The sequence below is a fragment of the Heterocephalus glaber genome, unplaced genomic scaffold (assembly GCF_053883595.1).
Source record: "Heterocephalus glaber isolate CG9 unplaced genomic scaffold, H.glaber_assembly_v1.0 deba00001606, whole genome shotgun sequence".
In the NCBI taxonomy this organism is placed as follows: Eukaryota; Metazoa; Chordata; class Mammalia; order Rodentia; family Bathyergidae; genus Heterocephalus; species Heterocephalus glaber.
The window spans coordinates 23,139,803-23,162,768 of NW_028258377.1; the positions used below are offsets into that span (position 1 = coordinate 23,139,803).

Genomic DNA, 22,966 nt, shown 5'->3' on the forward strand with positions numbered 1-22,966 from the left:
TGTTTCTAATTTCCCCACATATGCCATTGCATTTGAATATCCTAATCTTCAATAAGTACCTCCCAAAATGGGGAAGAGAACAAAAATAATGGATAAAAAAGTTCCTGACCTTTTAAATTCTCTGAAAATCATTTCAGTCAGTGGGGGAGTAGCAAGCAACAATGGAGGTGTTGCAACAATAGTGGTTACTGCCTGTATGTCTACAGGTGTCTGAAGAGAAGTAGTGATCAGTGATAAGAGCACAGCTCTCAGGTCTGTAGAAGAGCGGCTCCCTGTTGTTCACCCTGGCTCCAGCAAGCTGTATGCAAGGTACTGGGGTGGTTATGCTTAGCTTTTACCATGCTGAGAGGTAAAATTGAATAAAGTTTATCTCAGTTTGTTGTCTAGTAGTTTGTCTAAGCAATAAATAGGTACATGCCTTCAATGAGCTCCACAGATCCAAAAAAGTTGTATGAGAGAAATTTTGCCAATGTAATTTTCTAGGTGGGGAGATAGATTTCAGGTACTTCCTGGTCCACCGTCTTCCCATATTCTTATCATTAAATTCCTTAATTATTGGATACAGTGATTTAGTGTACCATACTGTGCTTTGAAAAATTAACAAGTGGAGGAATACAAATTATTATGAGAATGTAACATCAATAAGCCATTATTTTCTCTTTTTACTGATGTATAATTTACAGAATGAATGCATTGATGTTAAGAATGCAATTCAGCCAGTTCAAACAAATACATACACTCAAAATTTTTTTCATTACTATCAACATATATCATTTCCCATTATTCAGAAAAATCTCTCATGCACCTACACAGCTAAGCCCCTTCCCTCACACAAAACAACCATGTTTTTATTTCTAAAACCACAGATTTGCTTTGTTCTCAAAGTACATAGAACAGGATGCATAGATAAACATGTTATTAAGTTGAAATTCTTTCCCCCAACCTACCCTCTTTAAATATTTCTTTTATTCATTAAGTTTATTGGTACATTTTTGGTATACATTATGATCACATTCAGCATTGGGAATTTGTACCTGAACATGATATAACTTTGTTCTTGTTTTTTTCCCTATTCCTTTTCCCTCCCTTCCACCCCTCCACTTCTCCCTATTTGCAAAAACCTTTGTTTCCATTTTTTCCTTCTTTTCTCATATTTTATGCTTTCCCTTCTCTAAAGCATGGGTTTTATACATCTCCAAAAAGTTCATCTGATGAAGTCTTGGTCTCTAGCCACTATTTGGGAAATGGTAGAACCTTTAGGAGCTGAGACCTACTGAAAGAAAATTGCTCTTGAGTGGGATATTGGGATTCTAAAATCTTTTATCTCTGTGCTTCTTGGCCACCATGAATCATGCAGACCTCTTCCACCATGTACTCCTACCACAATGGGCTGTGATACCATAGATCTAAAGAACCAAGGCTTGGAAACTATGAACTAAGACCTAAAATTGTGAGCCTAAATAAACTTTTGTTCCTTAAACAGTATTTTTGTCCATCATTTTGTCATAGTAATGCAAAGAGAACATACCTATATAGGTTTTTTCCTTTGTATCACCACATACTATTCTGCTGTATAAATATACCATAAGTAGTTTATCCCTTTCTCATTAAACAATGGACAGAAAGTTGTTTCCAGGTTACAGGTCTAATTTCTAAAATTGCAATGAATGTCATCAAACAAGGCTTTTGTGGACATACGTTTACATTTCTGTTGAATGTCTTTGGAGGAGCACCATGACGTTTTACAAAACTCTAATTTGAGCATAAATCCTAAGTGATTCCCTCAGGAATCATGACTATAGCAGTGTTCAACATAGAGAAATTCTACTATTATTTTCTAAGAATATGTACCATATATTAATGATACTCTTGCCTGCCCATAGGGGATTTATCCTCCCCAAAAAATACCAGTCTAAGCTTTACCCAGTTACAGGTTTTATTCCTCTGAGCTCACTGTACATGGTTAAACATAATAGTGTGTTACATAAAACTCATGCCTAGCATATTAAGTGGATAAAACACTCCAAACATGAGCATCAAATAGAGTTGATTAAAATGTATCCTGGACCATAAGAGCAAAGCAGGACATGTCACAATCCTAGAATTTAAGTCATATTACAAAGCCACAGTAATGAAAAGAGGACGGTATTGGCACAAAAACAGACATGGGGCTCAATGGAAGAGAATAGAGGGTGCAGAAAAAATCCTAAGCACATTCAACTATTTGATCTTGGACTAAAAACATACACTGGTGGAAAGATTCGTTAGTAAATGGTTTTCATAAAACTGGTTCTCCACATGCAAAAAAAAATGAATTTAGACCCATTTATCTCACTATGTACTAAATTAAAATAAAGATGAATCTAAGAACCAAATGTTAAAACAGAAGCACTTAATGTGCTAGAAGATAAAAGATAAAATTTTTGAAGTCATAGGCACAGGCAAGGACTTTCTGAACAGAAACTCAAAGCAAATGAAAGAGAACTGAGACTAAGCAAAGGGAATCATATCAAATTAAAAAAATTTTGCACAGCAAAAGAAACAACCAATAGAGTGAAAAGAAAACCCACAGAATGGAAAAAGTCTTTGCCAGCTATTCTTCAGGTAGTGTACTAATGCCTAAAATATATAAAGAACTAAAAAATGCCCTCCCAAAATAAAAGACCTAATTTAAAAAAAAAAAAAACCAAGTAAAATGAATAGGTACTTCACAGAATTAGAAGTACAAGTGACCAGTAAATACACAAAGTAATGTTCAACATCATTGGGTATTAGAGAAATGGAAATAAAAACCAACACTGAGATTCTGTCTTACCCCAGAAAGAACGGCCATCATAAAGAAATCAAAAATGAATTCTGGTAAAGCTGTGAGGGAAAAGGTTCCCTTTTATATTGTTGGTGAAACTCATACAACTATTATGGAAGTCAGTATGAAGTTTCTCCAAAAACTAAAACAAGAAATTCCATTTGACCCAGCTATTCCTCTACTAGGTATCTTCCCCAAAGAGTTAAAGACATCATATTACAGTGATACATACATACCCATTTTTATATCAGCACAATTCATAATAATTTAATCTTAGAAGCAATCTATACGTCAACTGACAGATGAATGGATAAAGACATATGTTATTACACACAATGGAGTATTACTATGCCATAAAGAAAGATAAACTTGAGTCATTTGTAATAAAATGACACCATTATAGTAAGTAAAATAAATCAGAAATGAAAAATTAAATATCTCATGGTTTCCCTTATATGAGAAGCCCAAATTATAAAGAACAAAATAATGTTAGCTAATAGGAATTAGAGAGCTACATCTTCCTCAAATTGGAAGGTAATCAAAAGATGGAGAGAGGAGCAAGGGGGGCTAGAGAATGGAAAGAGGAATTAAGATGTATAAGTCCCTGTGCCAACTCCACATAAAGTAATATTATGTACTGTAAACGTGCTAATAAATGGCAATAAGCAAAAATGAATTAAAATATATCTTTGGGAAAAGTGCTGAAATGTGTATTATATGTGTTTATGTGTGTGCATATACTCATAATTTCTCCTTTATTCTTAATAGTTCTGAAATTTAATGGATTAATGGAAATTAAAGTATGAAAATCAATCTGCTGCTTTCTTATGAATGCCATTATCAAATTTCAGTCTATAAATGGCCAGAAACTTTCTATGATAAAAAACAGCACCATCCCTCTTATTCTAAGTTTGCTTATTAATATTTTACAAATTCAAGATAATTTTCCCCTTGATCATTTTGTTTAGAAATATTTGAAAGAACTTATGGCATGATATAATGCCAATTCTGAAAACTATGCCTTTCCCAGCCTTGTTTTCCATGTTAGAGGTTTGGCTGTGTAACTCTGAGGCTGAGTGTACTGTTTTAGTTTCCCAGATCAACACTTTTTATGTTACCCTCTGAATTAACTTTAAAATGTCAAATATAAAATATTAGTTATATATCCTGACTCTGTGAGGTGAAACATTATCATTCAATGCACTGACATATTCACAAGTGATAAGATTTCACCTTTAAAATTTCAGATTAGATCAAGAGCTAGAGCTCTTGCGATTAGTGAGCAAGCAGAAGAACAATGAAGACTATGAAGTACAAAACTAGGTGTCCTCATTATGAAATCAGTGCAATCACTCCATTCAAGGCAACATTTATACAACCCAAGGAGGGTTTCAGTAAGTGTTCAAACTAAACTGAAGGAACAACCTGGGAGATGATGATAATGAACTCATGATATTACTGGTTAAATGAAGGAATGGAGAAAAAAGGACAGGGGTCTAATTACTTAGTATAACAAAGGACTTTCCTGTAAGGAGATAACCTGTGAATCAGAACCCCCACGGTTACGGGCAGAATATAAAATAGCATTCTTGCCCTTGAGGAATTGCAAGCTGATCTGTCAAGAGGAAACCAGAAATCTAAATTCTAAGCAGTTTTATAGTCTTAACAAATACCAACTTCTCTCATCACTGAGTAGGAAGGGATAAAGAGACTACAGAATGGACTTGCATCTTTCCTTTTATTAGTAATAAAGAACATTAGTCTTTATTCACCTGACCCTCATGGCTAATGCATATTTTCAGTTAATATGATTCAATTAGGAAACAAGTTTTCCCACTAATAAATGTTTAGCAGGTCACCCTTCAAGCTTACTGTAATAAAACAAAGAATATGTGTTACTTCCACAGAGGATGGGATAATTACAATGCAAAGGACTCTAAATGTTCACGAATATACTTAAAAGATATATGGCACTTAGATTTACTATATAGCCAGAGTATCAGAAACATACTCCTTGGAAACACAAAAGATAACTAAGAATAGACAATTCATATTTGAGATTTCTAAACTATTTCTAAAGAGAGGTGATATCAGATTTTTATCATTTCTTTTGCCTCTTATTTTATCGTGGGACTGGGGATTGAACCCAGTGCCTTCACAATGAGCTACATCCTCAGTCCTTTTCATTTTTTAATTTGATAGTCTTTTCCTAAATTGCCTAGGCTTGGCTCAAACTTGTTAGCCTCCTCTGTCAGCTTCCGAGAGTATTGGGGTTACAGGAGTATCCGAACACACTCAGCTTTCTTTTCCATTTTAGAAACTAAGATTGGGGCAATTGATACTCATATTTGTGATTCAGTGTCATGCAGTACCTTAGCGATTCTTTATTGGAACAGGAATTACATCAGAATTCTGAGTCGAGACTATCGGGTAGGTATCAAATTCAACTCTTAACCTAAGACTAAGCCCATTGCTTAGACTCTCTTTTAAATTTCTTTCAAACTAATCAGATTCAAAAGTTTCAGCAGCAAACTTACTCCGTGGAATCCAAGTGCAGAGGGACAGAAGCAAACCTGGGCTCTAATTCTCTCCCTCCTGGAGAGGAGAATTAGCCTTGTCAATTCAGTTTAAGAGGAATATTTCAGAACTAGCTCCAACTGGATCATAATGTTCTTCAATTTTCAATTCTGTAAACTCGTTAAACACAGCCATTTTTCAAACTTATGTAACCTGTAATGAAGTTGGTTATATGAAGAAAAAAGGTAAAATGCCCTTTAAGATTAACAGTTGTTTTTCATTTTGCAGGGCAGCCATAAAAATTTTCTGCAAAGTTACCACAAATTCTGGAGGTTAGAAGTCTGAGGTTAAGTTATGCCTATGCTTTTTTTAAAACCTCAGAGGAAGAAACATTTTTGCTTCTTTAAATTCCTAGTATTGCTGATAACCCCTGGCATTCCTTGGTTTGGGCAGCTGGAATCCAATCTCTGCTTTTATTTCATGTAGTGTTCTCTGTGCTTCTTCAGTCATGGATTCTTTTTATACTCTAGCCACAGGATTTATACTTGACCTTAATCTGGTATGACCTGATCTTAACTGGACTACTTCTTCAAAGACACTAATTCCAAATGAAGAAGGCACATTCACAGGCACTAGGGCTTATAGAGCTTCATATCATTCACAGGGAGATACAACTTAATCTATGAAACTCAATACTGATTTACTATGTTTTCCTCTTGTCTTAAATTGTTTCAGTTTAAATACACATCTCGCATGGATGCTGCATGACCAATATACAATAGTGAGCAATTCTCTATAACTTTTACTCTCAGATATCATACAACTGTCTTGAAAACAGTTAATGTAGAAATATTTCCACTACGGAAATCAGCAAATGCTACAAATCAGGGCTTAATTCATCATTTTGTTGACTTATATATATATTCTGTACAGGGCAGAGAGGAATCTGTGTGTACCATTGACTTCCTAGTAAATACTCAACTCTGCTTTTCTAACATAAAAGCAGACATAGATAAAACAAAAACTTCTAACAGTACAAAGAAAATTAAAGAAGTATTATTTTGATATCTAAAAAAACTTATTTGATTCACCAAAGAAGTTAATTACTCACATCCATGAAGAATTTGTGAAGTTGCAACATAACATTTATTTTTATTCATTAATGTACATAAAATAAAAGCCAATATTCATTTCAAAGACACTAGAATAATACATCACCTGCGACCAGTAAATTGGTTACAGATAGGAGAGATTGGCAAGTATCAAGAAAATGATCCTTCAAGAATCAACTAGCCACGTAGAATTTACAATAAGGTGTACTGCATTTTTTAATCATTTGGAATTGGTGTCCTACACATTATAACATTCATACATAGGTACTTTTTTTTCTGAGGAATTGGCTGCTAAAATCGTGTCATAATATTTTTTTCCAACAGTACCAAAGGTTTGTAAATATTTCTGCAAATACGAGCACATATACTGGAAATTTCACTGTGTGGGTGCTGATAAAATAGTTGACCTAAATCAAAGATATAAAAACCAAGTTAAATATTAAAGACTTTCACCACTTCCTCCGATTGGCCAGAACTATCCTTCTCAATGACGCCCCACCAACATTAATATGTATAGTCAGGAAATGAACTCCCCAAAAGCCACACAAATAAACCTACATCACTTTGATGAGTAAACTTCAGACTTCGATTATTCACTTCTGCAAGCTTTGGTAAGACATGCCATAAGTCCTACAGGGGTGACTTAAACTTGCAAGGACTTGAATTTCTGACACCTTTCACAGGATGGCTTGCACCTGTCTTAACATCATTAGGGCCAGGCAACCTCAGAGCTGGGTTCTGTTTCCTACCTGCTTTACAGTTGGTATTGATTCATTTGTATGTTTTGTCTAAACTTCATTTCTTCATATGTAAAACTAAAGTATCAAAAAAATCCCTAAAGTACCAATGTACCTCTGCACTATAAATATTGCAGAATGAAAAGAAGTGCCCCACATGTAACAATGGTTCAGTAAACGTATCCTATCACCACAAATCCTATTACTAAAATAATGATTAATTTCTCCAGAAGGCTTCAATCTTCTTAGCATCCAAGAAGTCTGTAACAGCTCTCATAGTTAGATTTTTAAAATAATATTTATAAAATTAAACATAAGTAATTTGACTGTTATTCACTTTTTCCTGAAGTCATTGTAATATACAAGCCACGGGACTGTTTCTTGTGGTATCATTCCGTAAAATACTCATGACAGAAACTGTTAGGGTCTCAAATAATTGCATCCATGCATGCAGGCATCTACTCTGGCTAATGTCAGGAGATAGAAATGCATGTTGAATTCTATCTAATGGAGATCACTGCATGTAAAATAAAGCCATCAGCAAAGAAGTGGTTATGGCATGATCGTTTTTACATTGGGTGACATGTTGCTGTAGTACTGTCAACAAACATAAACTTTAATCTCCACAAAGAGAGTTTCTGTAAACTGTATGTCACACTAATGCTTTTATTTTGCATGGTTCTTTTCCCCAGAGAAATTCCTTTTACCTTTATTTCTTTACCACAATTGTAATTCATTTCTGACTGGCATGCTGACAAATGTATTCAATCTCTCTCTATCATTGTACTGCCATTGATTATTTCAACATATTTTAGCTCCATCTTTTTCCTTTTTAAAATAAATAATGTTCTCATTGTCTGCACCGATGACTATACACATATATCTCCAATTCAAAAGGAAGTACTACATGTCCCATTTATTAGGCATGCTAAGTCTAATTTAAATTTGGTAGTTTGACTTTGGACAGCCGATTAAAACCTTTTTCTCATCACCAAAAATATATTTTAGAATTTAAATTTTATCAGCATAAGTGGTTTTAAAGACCAATATGACCTGTCCATGCATAATAACTGAGCAAAATGTTGAGACACCAGCAGAGTTTTAAATTAAATATTATGTCCGATTAGACTGATCCCAAATTGGGAAACAGTTCCTGATATTTGACTAGATCGTTGGATAAGAGAATATCTATGCTCTTCTTTTTCTCCAAATCCTTCATTATTTTTCATTTTGAGGACATTCCACACCATGTTCCTTAAAGCCACATTAAAGATTTGTATTCATTTTGACTTCTGATTAATTTATGAGCATCATTCTTTCTTCCACTTGACTCCACGCAGGCACGCACAGTCTAACTCAGCAGTGACTGGCTTCTTTGACTGGGCTTGTACTGAGAAGGGAGACCACGAAATGTACAAAATTATACTCTATTTGGTAAATGGGTCTATTTCTTACCACCTTCTAGTCCAAGGACCTTGTTGATCTAAGCTTCTTCGTGGTTTTAGGCACACAGCTCATGTTTGTTGAATGAAAAAACAAACAAAATCTAAAGAAAATACTGGTCTATACTTATTTAAGTTTCATCATAATAACTTGAATATTCTTGAGGAAGTCAACTCGGTTTCTACATTCTACCTTCTCTCTTTCTCTCACATTGTCTTCTGCAAGTGGCTTATTCTTTGCTGAAGTGTCACTCTGCTCCTGAACTTCAAGATATGGCATATATAAGTGATTCTTTTAGAGTGGGGAAAAAGGGATCTGTATTTAGGGTATCATTTTACTAATGCTTTAAGATATATCTTAGTTTGGAGCTTATCAAAACTGAAAATAAAATTTAAATTAGCCTGGTTTTAAGCAAAGTTTGATGAAAAAACCCACAATATTAATTTTACAGTAAGCCTCACAAATCTTTTTAAATTGTCTGCACTTGATACGTTTTCTTCTGATGTTTTTTAAATGATCAGTTTGTCAATATTGTGCATTTGATATCAATTCATAAGAAAAGTAGCATGCTGTCTCTAACCTTTATAATTTTGGAGATCTGAAAGATGATCACAGTTTCATGAGTTCAAAAATCAAATTGTTTATTGATCCCAACTATTAGATGTTTTTGATTGCCATGTCTTTACAATTTGGTTGTAGACATGCTACTTTTCTACACTACACAATCGAAATCTTAGTTCCAAACTAGAAAGCATCACATTAGAAAGCAATAAAATACAATGGACAAATGTGCAGCTGGCAAATTATGGCCAAAGAAAGCATTATCATACCATATAACTTCTAATATGATTCTTTGTTATTTCTAAGCATGACAGTATCTTCCATGTCTTATTTTTATTGTATGATACAAAAGAAAAGTAAAACACACAAACATTCTGAATTTAGTAACCACAAATTTGGTCCTTCATAACAACTCCTAAAAACTGGGAATAGGGCTGGGGATTTAGCTCAGTGGTTCCGCCACCTGCCTTGCAAGCGCAAGGTCTGGAGTTTGATCCCTGGTACCAAAAAAAATAAATAAGTAAACAACTGGAAATAAATGTTGAATGTATGTTAAAAACTTTTTCTAGTAATCTAAAGAAATATCAGTTAAAAATGACTGAATTTTGTAAGTATTAATAGACACTAATTTGTTAGCATAACTTTTTGTTATTTTTCTGTCTTATCTTTCAACATTGATTTTCCTTGAACAACTGACAACTACTAAGATGTCAGAATAGCTACCTGCAAAACAGGTACCTTATATACTACTTTAGTCTGAATTTAAAAATGCCACACATTATTTAACAATTGAACAGGTAATCCTGTTATTCACATTGTACAATAGCATCAGTGAGCATCATATTTGTTACTCTTTGATGTCCTGTATCTCTTCCATAACTAATGGAGATTCATTTCTCATAAATTGAGTGGGGAGGGCATTCCTGTAGAGTGTGCCATTTTCAGACACTGTCCTCTTAATTTTTTAATGCCACTATTATTGTGATTTATAAGTGCATTGAAAGTTCTCGGTAATCTTTTTCAGGATACGTTCTTTGTTATTGGTGAGAGCTGTGTAACTCCTTGAAAGGGATATTTCATAAAACTAATAATATAACACTTTTCTATAAAAGCATATAACCCTCAATTTATTTTTACAGATAAGATTTATGCCTGCAAATTTTAAATACTCTCCTCTACCTAAGTAACTTTACCTTGGCAGGACGTTAAATTTAAGAACACTTTTCCATCATTTTCCTTAGGAATAAATACAATGAACCCATTTTTTTTAGTGTGTCATAATTATGAAGTGTTTTCTAATGTCAGAATATACAATGTCTTTGATGTAAAGACGTTGTAAATGGTTCAAGTTCTTTCTTTTGTAACTATAATTGGATTAAAACGCTCTGCTAATTAATAAATTCTAATTTGGTCAAGAATATCAAAATGTGTTTCCCATAGCTACTACACTAGGTTGACTTAGTAGCTCTCTGGAAGAGAACAGGAATATTAATAGGAAAAAATATGCTCGAACTACATTGGAGCCCCTGCATCACAAAATCTCTTAAAGTAAGAAATTCAGCAAAAGCGCCTCTCTGTTGGACTAAGTCTACAGAGTCTACTACCAACATAGTAGGAGCTTGGTGTGAATATGTTTCAGTCTGTGTCCTCTGTCCTGAAGAGAGTTGATTAGCAAGGCTCTGGCATATGAATTATATATGCCTCTTGATAGTGTTTTAGTACAGTAATTGTAAGATAAAATTTCAATAAATTCTTCCTCTTCTCTCCAAATTTTTCAAAATTGAGTTTGAAATATAATGAAGCTTTGGACAACTATTTCCCATAGATCCCAAAAGTTTAAGGGAAAAGAAAAATCTAGTTCAAAGAAATACATTTAGCACAGTTAAATATGGTTTGGAATCAAATATTTCTTTTCTTTTCTTTTTAATAAATTCCAGAGGTAGAACTTGAAAACAAAATTCTCCTACAAATTAGAATATTCGCTTATTAATATTTATTCATTACACTTAACAATGGAAGGTCTACTGGATATCTTGTAAAATAAAAACAAACAAAAAAGTAATGGGATCAAACCAGATAGATGCATTGGCCATAGAGTTCTTATCCAACATAATGATTTTTCTTAATCAAGCACCTGAGGGTTATCAATTTTTGCAATAGTAATTTACAAGGTAAGACAATGAATCCAAGTAAACTAATCAAACTCTAACATTATCTGACAAGCTGTCAGACTCTCGATTTACATATATTGCATTATAAGATAGTATAAATGGGCCAAAAAATTACAAGGAATTTCCTTCTAGAAACATGACCAAACATTGTAATATTTAAAAATAATTTCTAATTTTATCATTAAGAAGTCAGCAATGCATTCATACCACCTAAGCATAAAACAACAGCACACCACATGTGTCCAAATTCCAACAAAACATCATTTAGGCACAGAAAAAGAAAAACCCTATAGGAGACAGCTACCTTAGAATCAAAGAATAGGAAGAAAAAAATTAGTATATATCATCAAGCTGTATTAGTTTTTTCAAAAGAGAATGAGTATCAATCATGGAATTGAGGGAAATTGAGGAAATTGAGTGGAAAGAAAGAAAAGAAATCAAATGAAAGAAAATATTAACATGTGCTTTGACGAAATTTCTAACTGCCCAGGTTGTGTTAATGTTAATCAATTTTCTAGAAGATTTGTAGATTTATAGTATAATCCCCATCTTCACTCCTTAATTTGTTATGGCACATAAAAAAGTCACCTATTATATATAATTTTTTGGATATTTTATACTAGCATTTAAATCAGAACATGAGTAAAACCCGAAGAATGTTGAGATTCTAGCAAACTATTATTTAAATGCCATTAGATATTCAAATGTAAATTGCCAGGTTTATCACATTCATTTCAACCATAAAAATACTGTTTAAAAAATTCTCTCTTCTCTGCCTCCTAAAGCTTCTGAATTAAGACTATAGACATTCTTAGTGTTTACTCCAGGTTAATTACTTGTGATGGTCATACCTCATCTTGGCACTTTATGCTACATAATTTATAATGTACTACTTAATTTACAATCTGGCTAGATTGTCTTTGTTGTGTAGGGAGACTCAGATGGAGCATATTTCATTACCTTAGCTCCTAGAAGAACACTGTGGAGATTGAAATGGGTTTAAGTTGGCAAGACTCACATCATGCTAGGCTTCAAAATGACAGAGTCCAGGTGCTTTTAGCTAAATCAGACAAACGATCTTGCCAAAATCTGCCGATATAAAATTTCTTGGCCACACATGGATGTCATCATATACAGAGCCTGTCTCTCTCTACTCCTGGCAAAACTGGACATTTTTAAGAGATAAGGGATTAAGAAATTCAGTCATTGCTTCAAAGACAGAATAAGAAATTTCATTATCAAAATGTTGCAAGCTAAAATATTTAAGTCTACCATTCATGTCTTAACATCTCAGGCTTCAAACTGTCTTACATAACATTCTTTTAGGACATACATCTCCCTCAGCTGTCCTGTGATTTTCCTCTCAACAAATAGCATGGGCAAAAAGGAGTCATTTGTGGCTTCCAGCATGTGGTCATGCACTGTTTGAACAACTTTACCAACTTAGATCCCTCCATAGGTGGGTTCCTTCAGCAGATAGTCAAACCCTTCTTAAATCTCATGACAATATTTGGAAACAGACAATGATTTTCTGAGATCGCCAGGGGCATTGCAAGAGGACAGAAGACGTATTCTGTATGGGCAAACTGTGTCTATATGTTTCTTTAACAGAGGGGAAAAGCAGGTAAGAAAAGAAGAAAAAAAGAAGAAGTTCAGAGAGACAGAATATACTGAGAATAAGAAACTTCTATGGTTGGGGTATCAAGAAAGATAAGGAAGAACTTTCAAGTATAATTACAAATAAATGCTTACAGATAAGTTCCTCATACCTTATCAAGACTGTTGTGGAGAGGACTATGCTTATGTGACTGGTATGAATGTCTGTTTCAACATGCAAAGAACTGACACGATACCTCGAGAAAACCTAGATGCCATTAGGAATTTCCAGAAATCTCATTGAAAACTCTGGTATTTCAGAGAATGGGGAATTGCATTTTGAATCATAACAATGTTTACTGGAGTGCAAGGGGCAGGTTTTATCTGAAAGAGAGCAAACTGGCAGTCTTACATTGTGCACAGTTCTTTATCCCAGGGTCCCAGATAGGGTAAGTGAAGTGAGTGGACTCAGGCAAGGAGAAGACATTAAAGATGGTGGGGACTGTGGTAACCTGGAAACTCCTGCCATTTTCAGATGCATTTGGTGCACCTTGCCTTTGCAGTATTTGGGCTACCTGAAAACATGTACTCAATGTTGCTAGAATTACTCATTTCTTGCAAGACAAGCTCCAAATCTAAGTGTTCAGGTAAAAAATCTCTTTGATTAAAAAAAGGGGTCTTTCAGCCAGATTAATATAGGAAGCCCATAACACTACCATATGTATTAGGTGAAAGGTTACTCTTTCATTAAACCAAAGAAAACAGTGTATAAATTAGTTATTTGTTCAACTTATCAGTGACACAATATTCAGTTTCCCCCTTACTAAGGTGTGGCTCCCATTTGACATTCCACGATGGTGTTTGACATATCATGTCCATATTCCAGGAAGCACAAGGGGGTCTTGGCATTGTCAGCAGTGGGGCAGCATTCTCTAGATTGTGTGTTCAGCTTTCTTCTCCGCAAAGGCCTGAGACGTGAAGCAGTTATTTCCTGGAGTAGTTCCTGCAAACTACCTTCTGGTAGTCTAAATATATAGCACTGAGATAACCTCAGACATATGGTCCCAACTTGGAAAAAGTCTCGGAAATAGAGAACTTTTCTGATTGCTCATCTGCCTACCTAAAAATTATTGTTTGAGAGAAGAATTCAACAGAAATTGGAGAAGGTGTAGCACAAATGCATTTCTCAGATTGTTTGATTTACACCAATGGGAGCAAACCTATGGCACATGTGCCACATTGGCTGTTTGTATCATTAAAAGCTCTAAAAGGTGCACCATCACTGTATTAGACAGTGACTATAACAATGAAGCATTCCTACCATTCTCACATCCACTAAAATGCTTATACAATGAAAATAATCCACTAGATAAAGCACTGTTAATTTTACTCAACTTATTTCTTGGTGTCATGAAACAGTGATGCAGCTCAAACACATAAGTATATAGGGTATTTCATAAAATATTTTTGAAAAACTGATTAATTGTTCAAAAATAGAAATAAAGTAGAATAAGTGATATAACAGACACCCATGTACCCACCAGCTAGATTTAGAAAATATTAACATACTGCCGTATTACTTCTCTCTCTGGAAGCAATTTTTTTAGGTAATAACCCAAAATGCAAAAGGTCATGTAGAACGCTAAGTTGTTTGAAGATAATGGAAGGTTGAAAATCCTATATTTCACACAAACTTTTTTGCCCCAAACTTCCAGTCTTCCACTAAGTGGTGACCTGGTAAGATTCACTAAGGCACAGATAATCAAAGGTAAACAAATACTATTTTTACGTTCATAAGAATTCAAACTATAGGTGATAGATTAAATGTTTATACTCCCTCCTTCAAATTCATTTGTTGACCTAATCCCCAGTGTGATGGGTTAGAGGTGGTGCTTTGGGGAGACAATTTATTTAGGAAAGCAGAGTCCTACTGAATGAGCGTAGTACCGTAGAGGCATCCCTGCACACCTCAGCATGGGGAAGACACAGGAAAGCCGCTGTCTCCATAGAGGGGAGCCCGCACCAGACACGGGATCTGCTGACAATTTCACTTGGGCTTTCCAGCTTCCAAAACAGTGACAAATGCATTTCTGTGGCATGTAAGGTACCCAGTTCTTGGTATTTTGTTATTTCAGCATATAGACTTCCATACTGCACAAATTTAAATTCTATAAAACGAAAAAAATGTGTAATACAACTATGCTCTTTCCTTCTCCTTCCTCCCTTTGTTGCTGATTCCCTCCTCTCCTTCCTCTTCTTCCCACTCTCCTTTCTTCTCTTCTTTCCTTCTTTTCCCTGGTCTTACTGTACTCTGTAAAGTTCAGTCATCAGTCAAAACTCTACAGGTCTTTTTACTTACATGATTGGCTCCGAGAAGTCTTTTATCTTTTAATAGAGTCTAACACATTGAAACTTCATAGAAAAACAGAAACTAAGTGATGTAGAAACAGAATTACCTTATAATCAGCTATACTTTATGTTTTGGATCTCAGCTTAAATATGGGTCACATTCAGATGCCTGGCTGATACTAACATGTGGCATCAAGTAACACCTTTATCATAGTGGATTAAACATAATAACATCTGCATAGAAAGGTGACTCACAATTATGAGAAAGGAATTCACCCAGAGTGTCTCTTCCCTCTTTGGCCATGATCCACTCAAACAATATCAAACTGTGGTGGCTGGCACACAGAAAACACAGATCTTCAAATGTCAGGGACGAGTGAGGCAGTTTTGTGCAGCACAGCTAAAGAAAGCATTTCATTTTCCCCCTTGAAAGACGCAATTTGTCTAATTTATCGGAGGCACAAGCCCCTGAGATCATCTGAACAAGTTTCACACAATGTATTCCACATCCTTCAAAAGGAAGAAATAAATATGATGTGACTTACCCTGACCTTCTTTCTGGGCGCTTCTGCCTTCATTCACTCATTTCTAAAGAAAGAGAAAGCAAGAAGCACTTATTGTTTGGGTCCCTACAAGTTATATAATTTAATCTAGAATGAAATTCAAATTAGCTACTGAATGGCAGCTTCTTCTTTTCTCTTTCTCTTTTCTTTCTTCCTCTTTCATCTTTGACAAGTTACTGGAAATTTTTGTAAGGTTTGCTATCATTATCCATCTACTTTACCAGTTGTAGACCAAAGTAGATCAGGACACAGCTGTTCAAGAAACCTAGACTGCTCTCTTTTTCCTTAGAACCCATCTGTCTTTAGATTTTGAGTTAAATGTAGCATTTGGATCCATATTATCTATGTTGGTGTTTAAAAATTCTTTAAATATATTAGAAAAGAGAGCACAAGAACTAATTTTCTCTTTACTTTTTTTACTTGGGCCAATCCTCCTTACATTTTTTTCTTATTTCTTTAATTATCTCATCCCTAAATATGTCTATCTGAAGTTAGAAGAAACAATCGGGTAGCCAAATTCAGTATGAACTGTGCAAATGAACACTAGGGATTTCACACATTGAATGTGTATTCTTATCTTCTGAAATTAAGGAAAGGGGGCATGGCTATAAAGGAGGAAGAGCTGAGCATGATGCAAAGAAGAGTGAGCTTAAGCATAGAAAGTGGACTCTATTTTGAATACTTTTAAAAATTAATAAATCAGAGAAAATTTTTTCAATATCTAGTGAAATTTCCTAGAAGTCTTAGAAATAAGGAAAAACTGCAGTTTGTTACCCAGAGACTCACCCTTCATCTAACTGTAATTTTATTTATCTCAAAGTTGAGCACCCTCATGGGGCCTCAATGCTATCAGCCTAAAGAGTTAGGGCTGGGAAAGACACCTAGCTCTTTAGCCACTCGGCAAAACAGACACTAAAAGAGCAGAAAGATAAGAAGTTGGCACCAACATCTGTTTCTGTCATATACTGATGGGGAGTAACAATGGAAGCTACACAACTATAGTTAAGACAAAAATGCATGAATATGAAGCACATGATTCTGAGGAAATTAGACTTTTCATTCATAGTAGCTTGTTACCAAAGTGGTACTAACAATCCTCAGTCATTAGAGGTGTCATTTCTACCCCCACAACCTTAGTGTTATGAGAATTCACCACCCCTCTCTTGGGAATTGCGGTTTTCTAATTTATTTTGATAAGGAGGGGGAGTAGTTTAGTCACCTTTCCACCCTACATGACACAAGTAGCCTGTCTTGAAAACAGCTTTGCAGGGAGTAAGTGTTCCCCCTCCACACTCTCATGGTGATGTGGTTCCTTTTTCATATCCTTTACAGTCCTGGGCAGTGTTCTTTTTAGGGGCTCTGGCTCTGGACTTTCAGAAGGGAAGTGTTGTTCTACATTAACACCGGAAGCTCTGTACAAGGACAAAAAACATCAAATGAAAGGGTTCAAACGGATTTCTAATCTTTACAGTCTTTCAGTAGTTATGTTTAAAAAAAGGAGGCATAAATTATTTCTGATGAAACTGAATTGCTCAGCTCTGTGCTAATAGGATCCTCAGACCAAAAGGAGTAGAGAAAGAGTCATCATAAAAAGGAGGAATCCACAATTTTTTTGAAATTTAAACTGAAAAAAGTAAATTATTAGATTTGCCATGATTATTGCCCATTTGTGACAAATTGCTTGCATTTAATAAATGAGACAATGAGCTTGAGTGGACCAGAAGTTAATAAAGGTCTCATGATACTAAGTAGCTTTGGTGCCCATTCATTCCCATTTTGGTAAGGAAGCCGTCATGCTGTTTGCAGGTGTCAGGCTCAGTGAAAGTCTTTTATCCATTCTCTTTATGTTTTTTTCCTTCTAGACTCAAGGTGACTGACTGTTGAATGCTTTCCACCAAAAATCTGACCAGTGTGAAGACCTTTCCACGGCAGCCACAGAATGGTAGTAAAATATTCATCTGGTACAAACGCTTTTTTGAGCCTAATTGTGAATATTCATTTTTCAAGCAGCCATATAATAAAAAAAAAAGTTCAATATCTTTCACTGTTATTGTGTGGGGGAAAAGCAGTATACCGCTGAAGAACCATCACTAAAGCAATGGAGGTACATCTGTCGAATTATCCAGCAATGAAGATGCCTTTACTAGGGGTAACATTGGGTTCTTCAAAGTTGCTGCATTCCCATTATCTTCTCTTGAAAATAATGAAAGGGAAGACACAATAATAGAGCGTTAAAGTAGATGGCATGTAGCAAGGGCTCCAGGCAAGCTTTGTGTTCCCTCCTGTGAAAAGTATCACCATTTATTATCACTCATTAAAATTTAATTTTATATGGCATCTTTAAAAGGTCATTTTTTAAATGCGATTTTGTAGGCAACATTCCTGACTGGTTAACTACTGTGAAAAAACAAATCTTCATAGATTTATTGTTTTTAAGCTATTATTAAGGAAGCACCTTAAAAAAACAACGAATTATTTCCCTTTTAGAGAGCAAGACTACTCTGCTAAGTAATTTAATTTGCACAATATTTTCAGTTGATTTTTGCTCTAGAAGCACCTTGGAAACACAATTAGAAATGGAAAATCATTAGCATACAAAGAGTTTAAACCTATAGTTTATCTATGACATGTTTAAACCAAGACCAAGACAGTAAAATACTAACAGCTCTAGAATAAAAAGTGAAAAAGTTGAACTCAACATCTTTTCTTTACATTACTGCAATCAAAATCTATTTTCCTTCTACTGAATCTGATTATAGGCCATGATTGCCCTAACTTCTGATCTAAAGTGGCTTCATGTTGCAGTACAATTCTAATAAATATTAATGCTTATAATAGCAATTTAAAATAAACTCTACACGTTCCAAAAGGAACAAAGAAAAATCTTATCACCAAAATTTCCAGGTAGTTTATATACATTTTATCACTTAATCCTGTAAGAACACATTGGGATGGAAGCTGAGCCACTTTGGAATCAAGAAAACTGATGTTTAGGAATAATAAGTGACACATGTCAAAACTATGCAAAGAGATGGTAGTTTAATACAAAAGTTAAAGTGCTAACCTAGATCTCCCTAAATGCAAAGGAATTTCCACAACCAAAGATATCTCCTGAAAAAAACCTGTGACTATCTATAGTACAAGGGTCAAAAACTTTTTCCATGAAGAGGAAATAGTAAATTTTTTTGCTCTACATCACACATAATCTCTGTAACAAGAACTCAGTTTTGTCTGTGCAGCACAAAAGCAGCTGGACATGACACGGAAGCAACAGGTAAGCAGTGTTCCAATAAAACTTTATTTACAACAATTGGTAGCAGAGGCCAGACTTAGTCAAAAGGCTGGTTTTCCCTGTAGTGCTGCACAAGATATATAAAATATAAACTTTATTTGTGTAACAAAATGCCTGAAAAATGATTAATGATATTAAAATAATACCAGTGTGCAATATAGAGAGATTCTTTATCAAAAAATAGGTAATATTTACATGGAGTTTATTAAATGCATGTCACTTTTGCATGGAATAACTAATTTGCATTTCACAAGTTTCTTGCTAGCTACTATTTTTATTCATTTTAGGAGATAAGGGAATTGAGGAATGGATAATTAATTCATTAGTATAACCCAGCTACTAAGTGGGGCATCCAGGATTTAAATTATAAAAGTGCATAATACACACAAGGAGCTCAATAATTAAATAATTGAATTAATGATTGAATCAGTATTTCAAAAAAGGAAGGGAAGAAGGAATGTTTTAAAAAAACAATTAAACAAAAAGTGAAAATAGACCTTTTTCAAATAGGAAGGGGATCAAGAGTTGGAGGGAGCAGGTAGAGATGGGAAGGGAAGGGAAGAAAAAAGAATTAACAAGGGCCGGGGATGTAGCTCAGTGGTGCAGCACCTGCCTGGTAAGTATCAGGCCCTGAGTTTAATTCCCAGTACCAAAAAAAAAAAAAAAAAAAAAAAAAAGAATTAAGATGTGTTATATACATGTACAAATTCCCCATGATAAATGTAATCATTAAATCCTGCAAACACTCACTAATAAAAAATACATAATTTAAAAAGTCATCCCTGAATATTTTGAAATATATATCTTACTCATTCATGAAATATCTTCCAAATCATTGAGGTTTACATAATCCAAGGCAATTTTCAAAAATGATAGTCAAATGAAGGAAAATACTAATCGACTATTTAGTATACATATGTCCGTATTTGAATTAAACTATTTGTCTCATTTTTAATAAAACTGATCTTTAGACAAGTAGGTAGGAAGTTTCATATTTAACTGGCAAGTGTATGTTTGTTATAAAAAAAAGCAGAAAGGGAAAAAGGAGGAGGAAAGAAAAAAAAAGAGAAGTGAAAAATGGGTATTGAAATTAGGGGAATCTGTTGAGAAGAGAATTGAAATCAAGACCTTTTGCTCAACAAGTACTTAATAAATATTTAACATCTGTTAGGCACTGAGCTATGTCCTGTTATACACTGATGTAAGGAAAGTAACATAATAATGGCTGGTTCATCCATAAGGCTTACAACATGCAAGGAGACAGCATAAAATAAACATCACATAAAACTAGGATTACAAATAATAGTAAGTGCCACAAATAAGTAGATAAGTGCTCTGTGAGTATACTAGAGGACTGAGAATCTAGAAAAGTCTCCTTGAATAAAGGATATTTAAATTGAGAGTTAGAGAAGATAGAAATTATCTGGATAAAGATGAGGAATAATGACATTTTTGGCAGATGACAGCAGGAACAAAGGTCTGTAAACAGGAAAGAATTTGAAGAAAAGCCATTATATATTCCTTGAGTTGGGCTAAGAATGGGAGAGAATCACAATTAGATCAGCTATTTCAACAGGATTTGTTAATTATACTAAGGATTTGAGAAGTTATTTTACTTTTTTTTTTATTTTCCAGATCCTCTTGTGAGTTTTAGGGGAAACAACTAAAATATTTTAAGCAATGGAAGGAATATTTTCTTTGCATTACAAAAGAAAAGGCCGGCAGAATCTGAGGCAGAAGTCATGAAGTACCAAAGAAGGAAGCTGGTGGGGACATAGGTTAGGAGCACATTGTAGTGTCCAGAAGATACGATCATGAGCAATTCTAAGGAATTAATAGTGAAGGTTGGAATGAATGAAGAATTTGGAGAAAGAAGGTCAGCGGGAATTTTTGGATTAGATATAGCACATGAGAAAGACAGGATGTTAAATATTAGTAGACTGAGAATGGGAATTCAAGTGTAAAATGTTGTACATTTTAAGTTTTAGATACATGAAAGATACTCAGGGGAAGATGTCATGGAGGCAGTGGATCCAAAAACCTATCCCTCAAAAGAGAGCTATAAATGAGTGATAGCAACTTGTATATATTATTTGGATGACATTAAATCATGGGAACAAATGATAACTGAGGGAAAGACTGCAGAAAGAAGAAAAAACTTTGATATTTAAGGGTGTGCAGAGGAATAAATTGGGAAAGAAACTGAGAAGGAGTGGCTAGAACAGAAAAAGAAAGCCAGGAAAGTATAGTATTAAAGAAACTCAGAGTAAGTATTTTTAAGGAGATGTGGAGTCAGATGGGGTGGGGCATACCTATAAAACCAGCAAGCATTCTGAGAGGCTGAGGTAGGAGGATCACAATTTGGAGCTGAGCCTGGACAACTTAGTGACTTAACAAGACCCTATCTCCAAATAAAAAGTAAAAGAGCTGAGAAGTAGCTCGTTCAAAGGTCCTGAGTTTCATGTCCAATACAATATAAAAAAGTAGGCATCACTAACTGTGCAAAATGTGGAAAGAACTGAACCAAGATGAAAACTGAGAAGTCTCCCTTAAATTTCCAACATGGAGATTATAGATGTCCTTAACCACGGCTATTTTCAGAGATGTGAAATCTCTGAAAATAAGGCCTGAGGGGTAAGATAACATTATTGAAAGACAATAATTGGTTGAACATAACATTTTTTTAAAGCTTCAGGGTGAATTAAAGTAGATGGTGGAATAATTGGAAAAGATCAAAAAGGCAAGAATAGTGATTGCTTATGGTTAAATGTGGAGAATAGGTAAGAAGGGCAGGTAAGAATGGAAGAATAAGAATTTCCCTATTGGGTAAGAGGTAAAGCTAGATAAGAGAAATAAAATCTAATGTCTTATAACACACTGGTATAACTATGGTTAACAAAAATTGAGTGGAAGCTTCAAGGTAGCTGCTACGGAGACTTTGGATGTTCTGAAGACAAAGACACAATACACTGGAGAAGATCAGTATGCCACTTACAACTGATCTGATCATTGCACATTGTAATTAGATGCCACACTGTATACCACAAATATCTATAAGCACTTTGCACTTTAAAAAATAAAGCTACAAAGGAAACAAAATGAAGTACATGAAGGCAAGAAGAACATAAGAGTTAGCAAAGTAAGAAACAGCAAGACACTGAAATTCAGATGAAGTGGGCATGAACAAGTAACCCAAGGCTTTTATTCCAGAAATTGACATGGGAGGCCTGAGAGTTGGTCTCCCATAATAATTCAAGAGTAGTTGGGTCAAATGGGACTTCCAGTCCTAGTTCTTTGAGGTATCTCCACACTGATTTCAACAGTGGTTGCACCAGTCTACACTCCCACCAGCAGTGGAGCAGGGTTCCTCTTTCCCCACAGCCCCGCCAGCATTTGTTACTGGTAGATTTCATGATAGCAGCCATTCTTTCTGGGGTGAGGTGGAATCTCAGCATTGTTTTCATTTGCATCTCTTGAATGACTAGTGATGTTGAATACTTTTTCATATGTTTATTTGCTATTTCTACTTCTTTGTCTGAGAAATGTCTGTTCATTTCAGATGCCCATTTTTGGACTGGGTCCTTAAATTTGGGAGGTCTGATTTTTTAAGTTCTTTATAGATTCAAGATAGTAGACCTTTGTCTGAGGAAAAGCAGGTGAAGATTTTTTCCCACATTGTGGGTTGTCTCTTCACACTGCTGGTGGTTTCTCTTGCTGTGCAGAAACTTTTTAATAAGAAGAGATACCACTTGTTGATAGTTTGTGCTAGTTCACGGGCAAGTGAGGTTTTGTTCATAAAATCTTTTCCTACACCAGTGT

At 34.8% G+C, this 22,966-nt stretch overlaps 1 long non-coding RNA gene across 6 annotated transcripts in view; it reads right to left on the reverse strand.

The window, feature by feature from the left end:
• The window catches only part of LOC110344792 (uncharacterized), a 630,580-nt gene that overhangs the window by 588,469 nt on the left and 19,145 nt on the right, over positions 1–22,966 (reverse strand). For all 6 annotated transcript variants that reach the window (XR_015444644.1, XR_015444645.1, XR_002387605.2 and 3 more), the window contains exon 2: positions 15,838–15,880. This is a non-coding gene — a long non-coding RNA (uncharacterized LOC110344792). The remainder of the gene's footprint in view (positions 1–15,837; positions 15,881–22,966) is intronic.